The sequence below is a fragment of the Montipora foliosa genome, chromosome 6 (genome assembly GCF_036669935.1).
Source record: "Montipora foliosa isolate CH-2021 chromosome 6, ASM3666993v2, whole genome shotgun sequence".
NCBI classification, from domain to species: Eukaryota; Metazoa; Cnidaria; class Anthozoa; order Scleractinia; family Acroporidae; genus Montipora; species Montipora foliosa.
The window spans coordinates 62003856-62015067 of record NC_090874.1 but is presented as its reverse complement, the minus strand read 5'-3'; the positions used below and the strand labels follow the sequence as shown (position 1 = coordinate 62015067).

At 39.6% G+C, this 11212-nt stretch overlaps 1 pseudogene; it reads right to left on the bottom strand.

Moving 5' to 3' along the window:
- Positions 1–5993: 5993 nt before the first annotated feature.
- Positions 5994–7335, bottom strand: LOC138005872 (cytidine and dCMP deaminase domain-containing protein 1-like; annotated as a pseudogene).
- Between the last annotated feature and the right edge of the window lie 3877 nt (positions 7336–11212).

The window sequence follows — 11212 nt, the reverse complement described above, 5'->3', positions numbered from 1 at the left end:
TCTTAATTCATTGATCGCATGCTTAAGCCCTAAATTTGACAATTTGATTTTCTTTTAGTGTTTTGATTCGCGACTTGTAATAGATATCTTTAGTTGTATTGAAAGCATTGTATTCAAAGAGGGAAAAGCATCGTTTAGACATTGAAAGTGTAAGTTCAAAGATTGTGGGAATAAAAAAAACATGGTCCAAAAGAGTGTTTTGTTACGAGTGTGGTTATTCCTGAACAATCTGAGAGTACTCAGCCTCCGCCTTGATCCAATGATCATGAACTCGATTTTTGTCATATATTTAGCCTAAGGTTGCTTGATTCAGATTCATGGGAACTGAATATTGTCTACTCAAGAACCTGCATATGTTAGATGGGAGTCATCAGTGTACACCCTGGGCCCACAATTGAGTAAATAGTTTCGAAGATCATTAATACAGAATAAAAATAGTAGTAGCCCTAAAATCGTCCCTTGGGCCAAAACAATTAGAGAGTGTCTCGTTGATTGAGCAACTTTGTCTACGATTTTCTAAATATGACCTAAACCATTGGTACGTATTTCCATTTATGAAGTAATGGCTTAGTTTTGACAAGAGGATCTCGTGGTCTACTGTGTCGAAAGCCTTTTTTAGATCTAGGAAAACAACAGCGTTTATCTTCCCTTGATCGATAATATATGCCCAAGTGTCTGTGGCCTTAAGAAGAGCCGTGACAGTCGAGTGACAGAAGGCGTAACTGCATCGATACTTGTTAGATAATCTCGATAATAATAATAATCATAAGATCAGAAAAGAGTATGAGAGAAGAGGCCACGAAATTTGAGAAATTTAAGTGAAGTAAGCCTCGAGAGAAACCGGGGAAGAAGATCATGAGAGAAAATTTCAATAAAGAACACCGTAAAGCTGAGAGAAATAGAACAAGAGACAAAACACTTGTCCTTGTGTGGGCCCATTTCCATCAGTAGGGCTAACGCTCACATGGTTCATATGGTTCATATGGGATAGAAATCTAGCACTTCACATTACCCTCTATTCAGTTAACTCTGTTTAAAATATAAGTGCTACACGGCCAACGTTTGTATAAACGTAACCTTTCCTTGTACTATATTGGTCGGCCTGCCTCACCTCAGGGGAGGGGAAGACAGAGGAAAGACTGATAATTTAATACAATGACTAGAATATTGGACGTGGTATTTTGATTTCTTTTGTTCATTTAACATTTCAACATTGTGGGTGACACATGCATAAAACAGACTGCACACCTACGTTAGATTGATTTTACAAAGATAAGAAAGGTTATGTGGATTACATATTGTATAATATAAGTATTATTGTGACCACTTAACATTAGCTTCTTACCCAGGCTCTTTCCCCTGCTGCTTAGTGGCTGAGGGAGGAGTTAAGGTACAAGGTAAGTTACCAGTATGTATACAACATAGACACATGTACGCAAGTGCGTGCCTATTTTTTAAGACGTTCCGGCTTAAAGCTCACGCTCTTGCGCGGCCTTGTCAAAATTCCCCACCCTCGGGATCACCGGTTTAATCAAATTTCCTCCTATTCCCCATCCATGGGAGAGGAGACTGAGTCAAATCCCCTGGATATGCCCGGCCCCCTTCCCCTAAGGCTAAACATTGCTTTAAGATTTTTCCTGTTGTTCTAACGGAAGAGAGAGGGTGTAAAGATTATCAGTCAAACGGAAAATGTTGTGAAAGAGATTACTTTACACGTAATTTCAGTTTTACTTATTGATAAAAATTGTTGGTTATTGTTTGGAAGGCTTGTTTGTTTACTGCTGTCAGCTCAGAGGTGTTTGATCACTGTAAATTGTATACACTAATGACGATTAATTTTGCACCTTATCAATTTGGCAGAAGCATAATTATTCCCATATACACTTTATTGCTTTCTGGGGTTAGAAACGGGAGCTCCGCATGTAGCCTTGGCTAAATCCATATATTAATAACAGTAATAATAATAATAATAATAATTTTAAAAATTATTGTGCGCAAATATCTATATTAATATAATCTCGATCGCCGAGTTACTCTCGCGCATGTCCAATCATCTGAAAATATACCTTGAATTATTGATTGATTAAAAAATGTCGCAAATAGGTTTGCAAATCGGTCTGTGAAAAACGCAGACTGCAGACTGCAGACCGGCGGGGGTAAAATGCAGTCTGAGGTTATAATTTAACTGTTGAAAAAGCCCAAACCCATTAGAAATGCTAACAGTTAAGCCTAAATATTGTGTTAGCCCTAATTAGGCCTAAGGTTAGCATTTCTAAGGGGTTTGGGCTTTTTCAACAGTTACGTTATAACCTCAGTCTGCATTTTACCCCTGGTCTGCAGTCTGCAGTCTGCGTTCTCGAATAAGCCTAGCACTGAGAAACAAGACCAGTTGCCCTTGACTTGTTTAATTAATTTAAAAGTGAAAACACTAAATTTGTTGTTGTTGTTGGACGGAGTTGAAACCGTTCATTTGTACTACTACTTTTTTTGGCAAGTTTTGGACCAGTAGTAACAAAGTAATTGTTAGACACATTGGACAGCGTAGTTGGATTAACGAACGAAATGATTTTTGAAATGTATCATATATTGAACTGCGGACGTGAAATCAAGTGAAGCTATAATCCACGCAGTGTTTCTGGCTCCTACGGTTGAAATTGTGTTCATAACTGCGCTGATCATAGCTTTACTTCAGTTGGATTTATAATAGTTATAAATACGCCAATCACTTTCAGAGATGTTGCCGATTTCTTTTCAGATTTATTTACGCAAAGTAAGTTCATTGATTGTCTGCTAGGTCTTGAAATTATTAAATAAATAAATTAAATAAACATTATAGTAGATCTGCGTGGCTGACGAATTATTTTGGAACTAAAATTCGACAAAATACTGAGTCTGGAACATCATGCTGTTTGCTTTTGGGAGCATCGCACCACCATAGTCGAGGCCGAGAGAGACAAGGAACTAATTTGTTGTTTGTTAGCACATTTCAACATGGCGGCCAGTCAACGCTTGAAGGATGTGAAAGAAGGCTTGAAGAAATACCTTCCTTATTGTGGTCTCGTTAGTTACCCAGTGCTTGCTCTTCATTCAGTTAAGGTGTATCCTGAGGAGCTCATAATTGGTCGGAATTCGAGGGCACTTATTTTCCATGGAGCGCTGGCTTTGTCTGGGCTTGGAACTGCCACATACATCTTTTCAAGGCCTGTCTTTCGTTTCATGGAACCACCTAAATCTAAACAACTTTTATGGAGCAGTTTTGGTTCCTTGATATTCAACTTTGGATCTCTGTTGCTTTGGGTAATTTGTAAGTCTTGTGTACGTCGGCACAGATTATTTACAAGCAGTGGATGTGCTTCGATTTGGAGTCATTGCGGACAGAGAAGTCGGCCACGAGCTTTAAGAGAATTCTGGAGAATATGGTTTAACGATATCTGAACAATAGATTTCGTTGTTAAATTGAACAAATTAACTTAAAGGGGACAGAGGACCTAGATCTTGTTAATTCACACCTAAATCACCTCCGATTGACGAGTAAAATCGTCAATAAGCAGAATATTTGTCAGAGCACAGAACACGTAGTTACTGATTTTTGTTCACATTAGCCCTTGTTGCCTCGTTCGAAAGCTTAAACAGTGAAAAGAAAATTTCTCTCAGAGCAGCACTTGCCAAAATACAAGGCCACGTTTTCTTTTTTCAGCCTCAGTGGAAACAGATGTATAGTACACGAAGGGTGCGTTCGATTGACCCTATTCCGGAACAAGAATACGTGGATTGATGATTTAAAACGGTATGTCTGGCGTTGTGAAGCAACAAGGATAAAGATATGTTTAAAATAGCATTTTGGCAGGTTTTTGGCAATTTTAAGAAGAAAGTATTGTTCGAGTGAGGACTGCTGCTAGCTTTCGGCGATCTACGGCATAATATCATCCCTGCTAGAGGTAAACATCAAACGTCGCTTACTCTTTGGTTGCTATAATATGGAAGGTCGCCACGAGTTCTTTTTGACGATTTCTCAGAATTCTTCAGTTTTTTAAAGAGATTAGGGACCTTAAGTACGAACGACGACGACGGCTAAGAGAACGCCACATGACAATAGGTTTAACTAGCAAAACAATAGCTCTGCACGACCCGCACGTGCGTTTTACGTTTTGACACATTTAGTTGCGGTTCTCGTCTTGACAACGACGAGAGAAATGATAAGGGAATTTAAGAAACGACGACGGCTACGACTACGACAACACCACAAAGCAATGATATCATTGGTTAAACGAACATAAATAGTCGTGCAGCACGGATTTTAGCAAGTATCTTAGAGGTGCTCTGCATAACGACGACGTGAAATCACTAAATTTGAAGTGTGACGACAACGAAAGCACGCAACATAGAATCTTTCATTCTCTTTTTTAACTTTCAAACCGCTCGTACCAATGTATGTTTAGGATGCTTCGCCCGCATTGTAGGACGCGAACGAGACTGAATAATGGCGAAAGACTTATGATAGAGCCAAGTTATATTTTGAGGTGACGTTTTCGTCGACCGTCGCCGTTGTAGATCTTAAATTCCCTATTGTTCTATGTGGGACGGAACGACCTGCTGCTGGATTTACATCCAGGGAAACTATACCCTAACGATACGGAGGTGATATTATTTTTGAAAATTTTGAAAATCAGTTAAGACCGCTAGCATTCTCCAGAACCAAACACTCCTCTAGAAAATTCGTAGGACGTAACTTTAAGTAACAGTTTTTTTCAAGGGAGATTTTATTCCCTTAGGTCTTAACATATGTGAGAACAACTGGACCAGTCTGCGGCGCGTGCTGTGCGAAAAAACACAACCCGTTGGCAAGGTGTACATAGGCACGTAGCGCGTGCCGGATACAGTACACAGATGTATAAACGTGTTGTGATTTTTCTTCTAACAATACATACTGGTCATCAAGACTTTCCTGAGTTTAATGAATGCTGCTTATGCTCGCACAGCTAGCGAGGACCAGGGTCAATATGTTTCCGGGAACTTCAATTTTCAGCCATGAAATCTAAACGAGCCTGAAGAGATCTTCATTCTTCTACGTTAAGAAAAGCTCTCCTTAAAGATTCTGTGTCACGGTACTTTAGGGTTTTTCGGAACAATTTTAACTTAATCATGAGTTTCACTCTTACAGAAAATTATCGAATTCCCCTACCTATAAAATTATCGTTACACCACAAAAAAGATGATTATGAGCGAAAACAAGTTTTATCCTGGTGAGTCCTCCTAAACTTGAAGAAAAATATCGAGCCGACTTTTTTTTAACGATTGACCAAATGCAATACGTTTCTATCTTGTGCTGTTAGTCCATCCATAAATCTGTAACTTGGTTTCATGTATTTCACGTGTTGTCTTACTGGTTTTAGTGCATATTGCGACGTTCCGTTATATTTTATCAGCATTTTCCCTGTCATAAAATTAACTTTTACCATGGCCGCTTTGAACAAGCTACATCCATTAGAAAGAACCTAATTAAAAATATCTTCCTGCGGCTTTTAGTTGCATTTGTTCGTTGGGTGCCCTTTTGTAATTTAGCTGCCCACTTGTGAGCTAAAAGTACATAAAAAAAAACCAAGACGGGATATTGTAATCAAGGTTTAGATTCTAAAACAATTCAAACATCAATTAACATTTCAATGTAAACTCTTAATAATGTAGCGATTACAGACAATCTGTAGTAAAGGTCTGTCTCTAAAACTCAAAAAATCTGCGTAGATTAAAAGACCAAAAAGTCAAAGTAACGAAAAGGAACTGTACCAGAAGCTCAAAACGATAATCGATCACAACAGTTATGGTTTTCGTTCCATCATCTCTTTTAGCGCACCTAATACACTACTTAGATATTCATGGACTGAAAGCAGCAGTCAAAATTAAAATTTTCAGTTGAAATTACAAACAATCCGCAACTCGTGCTCACGGGTGGCCTTAATTTCGCTTTGTCGAATCGGTCTTCACTGCCAGTTACTTCAACAATCTTTTCGTTCCCTTTTTCTTCCTTGATCTTCAAATTCCATGTCGAGATTCCTCTTTGCCCCACTTATCTCCGATACCAGACTAAAGCAAGTAAATTTGCCCCTCTTCACTGTATAAGAGAACTTGTTATAACTTATTCCTTTCTTGCTTTTCTCTTCTATAAACTCTGTGCCCAAGATAACTGTCTCTATTCCCAGCATCTCAAGTAATGTAGTGCACTCATCGCACGGCGTCTTTGTCACAAACAAGGTTCCACCGTCAATGTTCTTGGTGTTCCGCATGAGAAGCGCGTTTTGCTCTGAGTGAATGCTGTAAGGACATTTCTTGTCTGGGGCGTCTTTATCTTTGTCAGAAGCTCTTGGGAATTCACCATACAGCGCTTTTGATGGAAATCCATTCCAGCCAAGCCCAACAATTTTTTTTTTTTTTGTTTATGATGACTGATCCTACCCCGGTTTTTGGATCGTCGGTACGTTCGGCTAGGAACTTTGCCAAAGTGATAAGGTGGCACCCCTGCTCTCTTTCCTTTTCCCGTGTTGGATCGAATGCAAACGATTCATGCTTACTTTCAGAAACTGGTGATTCAAGTTTAAAATTGTATCCTTTCTCCGTTCCGACCAAAATCGACGCCATCCATGTCACCATTTCTGTGAAATCGATTTTGACCTGACTTCTCATCTCTTCATCTAGAGCCTGCCATGGAAGTTTATCCTTGGCCTCTTTCATCCAATCGTCGATCCAATATCTTTTTTTAAGACTATCCTCCATTTCAATCCTTTTTTTCACAGGTGTTTGGAGCTTGTTTTGAATGTCCTTGATAACATCAGCTCCCACTTTTGGAACGAACACACTTTGGCTTATTGAGCTTACTTTAAATAGGTTATCAACCCGAAATGTTTCTTCTTCAAAGTCGTCCAATAGGCGGTACTCTGGCTCAATTGGCAAATAGAAGACTCTCTTCACTTTAGACTGGACCAGAAGCTTTGTGCAAAAAGAGCATGGTTTTCTCGATACAAAGACTTTGCAGTCTTCAAGGACGTCATGATCCATCATCAACAAGCGAGCAACTGCATGGACGCCATTGCGGGAACAGTCAACGGCGTAACTCCTGTCGTTTGGCAAAACAAGTACAGCTCCAACTTTCTTGTAAGGATTGTTTCTTTCAGGATTGTCCGCTGGGTTTTTTTCTGGCTTGTCCTCTGGGAAATCTTCCATCCAAAGCGCAAGAATCATGTACAAATTGTCCTTGGTAAGTCTGGAATAGCTGGAGGCATAAGAGGTCGACGCTTTTCCCTTTTGATCGGACTCTGTACTTTGTGGATCTTGATAAGCCATTATGAAGAGATCACTGAGGGCACAGTTGCAGTTTATTCGTCCTTGTTCAGGGCTGATCTTCTTTTGGTTTGCACGTAACCTGCGATCAGGCCGGCTTTCTGTTGATCGGCGAAGGGAGGAAGAAGGAAAACAACGCTTTTATATTTTTCCTCTTAAATCAAGGTGATGTTCATGCTATAAATGGTTGGCCAATCCGATTCTACCGGAAGTTAACCCATGTTTTTGTTTCTTTTTCTCAGAAACAGAACGTTAACATGTCTATGTTGACTTCCCGTTGTGAACTATTTACACAGTGATGTAAAATGAAGTTTTGAAAAGAAACACTGCGATTTGAAGTTTTTATGGAACATTTTCCTCGATCAGTTGAATCGGCCGTTACAACTGTCTCAAAATAACGTGACGTCACGCGCTCTCGCATCCTTTGGGTTGTCTGCCTGTGGTTGAGAGAAAATTTGTGTGTAAAATGAGGAAGAGAAATTCACAAAGCAAAGTGGTGGCTCAGTTAGTTGAGCATCGGCTGTCATACGGGATGTCGTGAGTTCGACTCCGGCCGGACCAACACACAGGGTCTTAAAATAACTGAGGAGAATGTGCTGCCTTTGTAATTACATCTGCAAATGGTTAGACTTTCAAGTGTTCTCGGATAAGGACTGTAAACCGGAGGACCCGTCTCATAACCCTTGTTGGAAATTAAATAGTATGGGACGTTAAAGAACCCTCTCACTATTCAATAAGAGTAGGGGACGTAGTCCCCGGTGTTGTGGTCTGACCTTATCTGGACGGGGACATTTTTCACTTCCTAAAATAAATTGTAAACTGTGTTCCCCCGAAAAACATTGTAAATTAGTCCTGAAAAGCCCCGAGGGGAGAGACTAATAGCTTCACTTAACTTAACATAAAGTCTCAACCTCACAGTGGAGTTACCAAAACAAAAGAAACTCAGTGTGAAAATAGAAATTTTATTTCAGAACCAGCCAGATAGTACAATAAGTTAAAGATATTTTTTTTACTTCATAGACACTTTAGGCAACAAGTAACTTCAGGTAGGATGCTTTTAGACATTGAATGCTAACTTAAAGTAAAAGTGATGAAATGGTATATGAAATAAATCATATGAAATGAAGTGAAGCTATGATCTTCGCAGTTATGAACGCAATTTTTACAATTGCGTAGAGAAGCCTGAAAAATTCAGGACTTCAACGGGGTTTGAACCCGTGAGCTCGCGATTCCGGTGCGACGCTCTAACGTTGGGAGCTGGTCATTTGTGGGTTCTAATGATCCCGTGAGGAATGAATCAATGATGAAATGGTATATGAAATAAATCATATGAGCTGCGGATATGAAATGAAGTGAAGCTATGATCTTCGCAGTTATGAACGCAATTTTTACAATTGCGTAGAGAAGCCTGAAAGAGCTAGAGCGTCGCACCGGAATCGCGAGGTCACGGGTTCAAACCCCGTTGAAGTCCTGAATTTTTCAGGCTTCTCTACGCAATTGTAAAAATTGCGTTCATAACTGCGAAGATCATAGCTTCACTTCATTAAAGTAAAAGTGGTTACTGGGAACAATTCAAACTGAAATACGTCCTTCATTATATCCTATCAAACATTAAACAAAAGCAGCATGTTTGCTGCTTATAGCCCTTATAATCTGTTACAAATCGACGAACTTTTCATTTGCTGTGTGATCAGACACAAAGCTGAGAGCGGATATCTCTCAACATAGAAAATAAAATGGAACAAAATTCGATCAACATTTTTGTAACTTCTGTACCTTATGCGCCGATCAACTCGAAACTTCAACATCCACCTCCCCCCCCCCCCCCCCCCTTCCTCGGGCCAAAATGGTGTTGAAATGCCCTACTCTATCGTCCGATTTGAAGGATTTGTCTGTCAGTCTGTCATACCCTATTAAAGGGGCTAGGTCACGCTATTTTATGTAATTTTGTTTAATTTTGTTAATTATGAGCTCTAAACGTCAAATTGGCAGAGCAAGAGTCTTTCATTTCCAAAATCATGGCTACATAACAACTGAGAATGATTTTCCAGCTGTGTAAATGACATTTTGATATAGACTGATATAAATTTGAAAAAAGGTGGGCCGACGTTTTCAAATTCACCCAAATTCAATCCATTTCAATCCTCTCCACTTTTGTCCATCCATGTCCCTTCTTGGCTTCCCTGTGTTTTGTTAGAGTTCTTCTATAGTTTTGAACAGTTATTTTGATATTTTAGTTAATTCTATGAGCATTCGATGAGTGCTGAAATTGCCTAAAATTGCGTGACCTAGCCCCTTTAAAGAACAATCGTCGTCCGCCCCTGCCGTCTTTAATAAAGACCTTTTGAAGACCTTTTTCGTAAGACAACCGCTCGCAAATGCTTCATCTCTTCCTTTAAACTGTTCTATCTCGTTCAAACACGTGTTTCATAGCTGTTAGCGACTTCGGCGCCTGGAGAAAACAATTATTTGAAACCTGACACTTCCCGTTCAATTTTCCCCATCCCATGCAGGCAAAGGTCAAATTCCCCACTCCCCTTTCACAGAAGATGGTCAAATGGCCGTGGTTTGTACGGGTGGGGGATGTTAAAGTTTCGATTTGATCGGCGCATTATTCTGCAAAGTTATCCCACAGTCTCTCCAAACAACACTGCAAGAGTCAAAATGTGGCTGAATTAGAGCTTGACCTATCAGATGCACAGTTGCTTGAGGAACAAGGTGCATAATGGGTTTTATCGCCACAATGCCACAAGCCACTTCTTTTGTTAGTTTATCCGTCAATGTGACTGCTCTAATCAAGTCGATGGTCATTCCAAGTGATTCCGTGGTAGTAAAATTCTCAGTGGCAATTGTCGGGGAGCTGATCTGTGTGTTAGGAAGCGTACAACGTTGCACGCAAAGCAACATGCCAGCCTTTTGATAGCGTTTGGAGTCTTAATTCATTGATCGCATGCTTAAGCCCTAAATTTGACAATTTGATTTTCTTTTAGTGTTTTGATTCGCGACTTGTAATAGATATCTTTAGTTGTATTAAAGGCATTGTATTCAAAAAGGGAAAAGCATCGTTTAGACATTGAAAGTGTAAGATCAAAGATTGTGGAAATAAAAAAAACATGGTCCAAAAGAGTGTTTTGTTACGAGTGTGGTTATTCCTGAACAATCTGAGAGTACTCAACCTCTGCCTTGATCCAATGATCATGAACTCGATTTTTGTCATATATTTAGCCTAAGGTTGTTTGCTCTCGCCCAGTTGTTAACATTTTCGAAATCTTGATTCAGATTCATGGGAACTGAATATTGTCTACTCAAGAACCTGCATATGTTAGATGGGAGTCATCAGTGTACACCCTGGGCCCACAATTGAGTAAATAGTTTCGAAGATCATTAATACAGAATAAAAATAGTAGTGGCCCTAAAATCGTCCCTTGGGCCAAAACAATTAGAGAGTGTCTCGTTGATTGAGCAACTTTGTCTACGATTTTCTAAATATGACCTAAACCATTGGTACGTATTTCCATTTATGAAGTAATGGCTTAGTTTTGACAAGAGGATCTCGTAGTCTACTGTGTCGAAAGCCTTTTTTTAGATCTAGGAAAACAACAGCGTTTATCTTCCCTTGATCGATAACCAAGTGTCTGTGGCCTTAACAAGAGCCGTGACAGTCGAGTGACAGAAGGCGTAACTGCATCGATACTTGTTAGATAATCTCGATAATAATAATAATAATAATAATAACAACAACAACAGCAACAACAACAACGATAATAATAATAACAATAATAATAATGGCGGAGCTCAGGCGCTCAAAGCGCGCCAGCGGAGCACTATGGGTAAGATTTTTTAGAAAATCTATCCACGCGTAACCCAATTTCCCACCTAA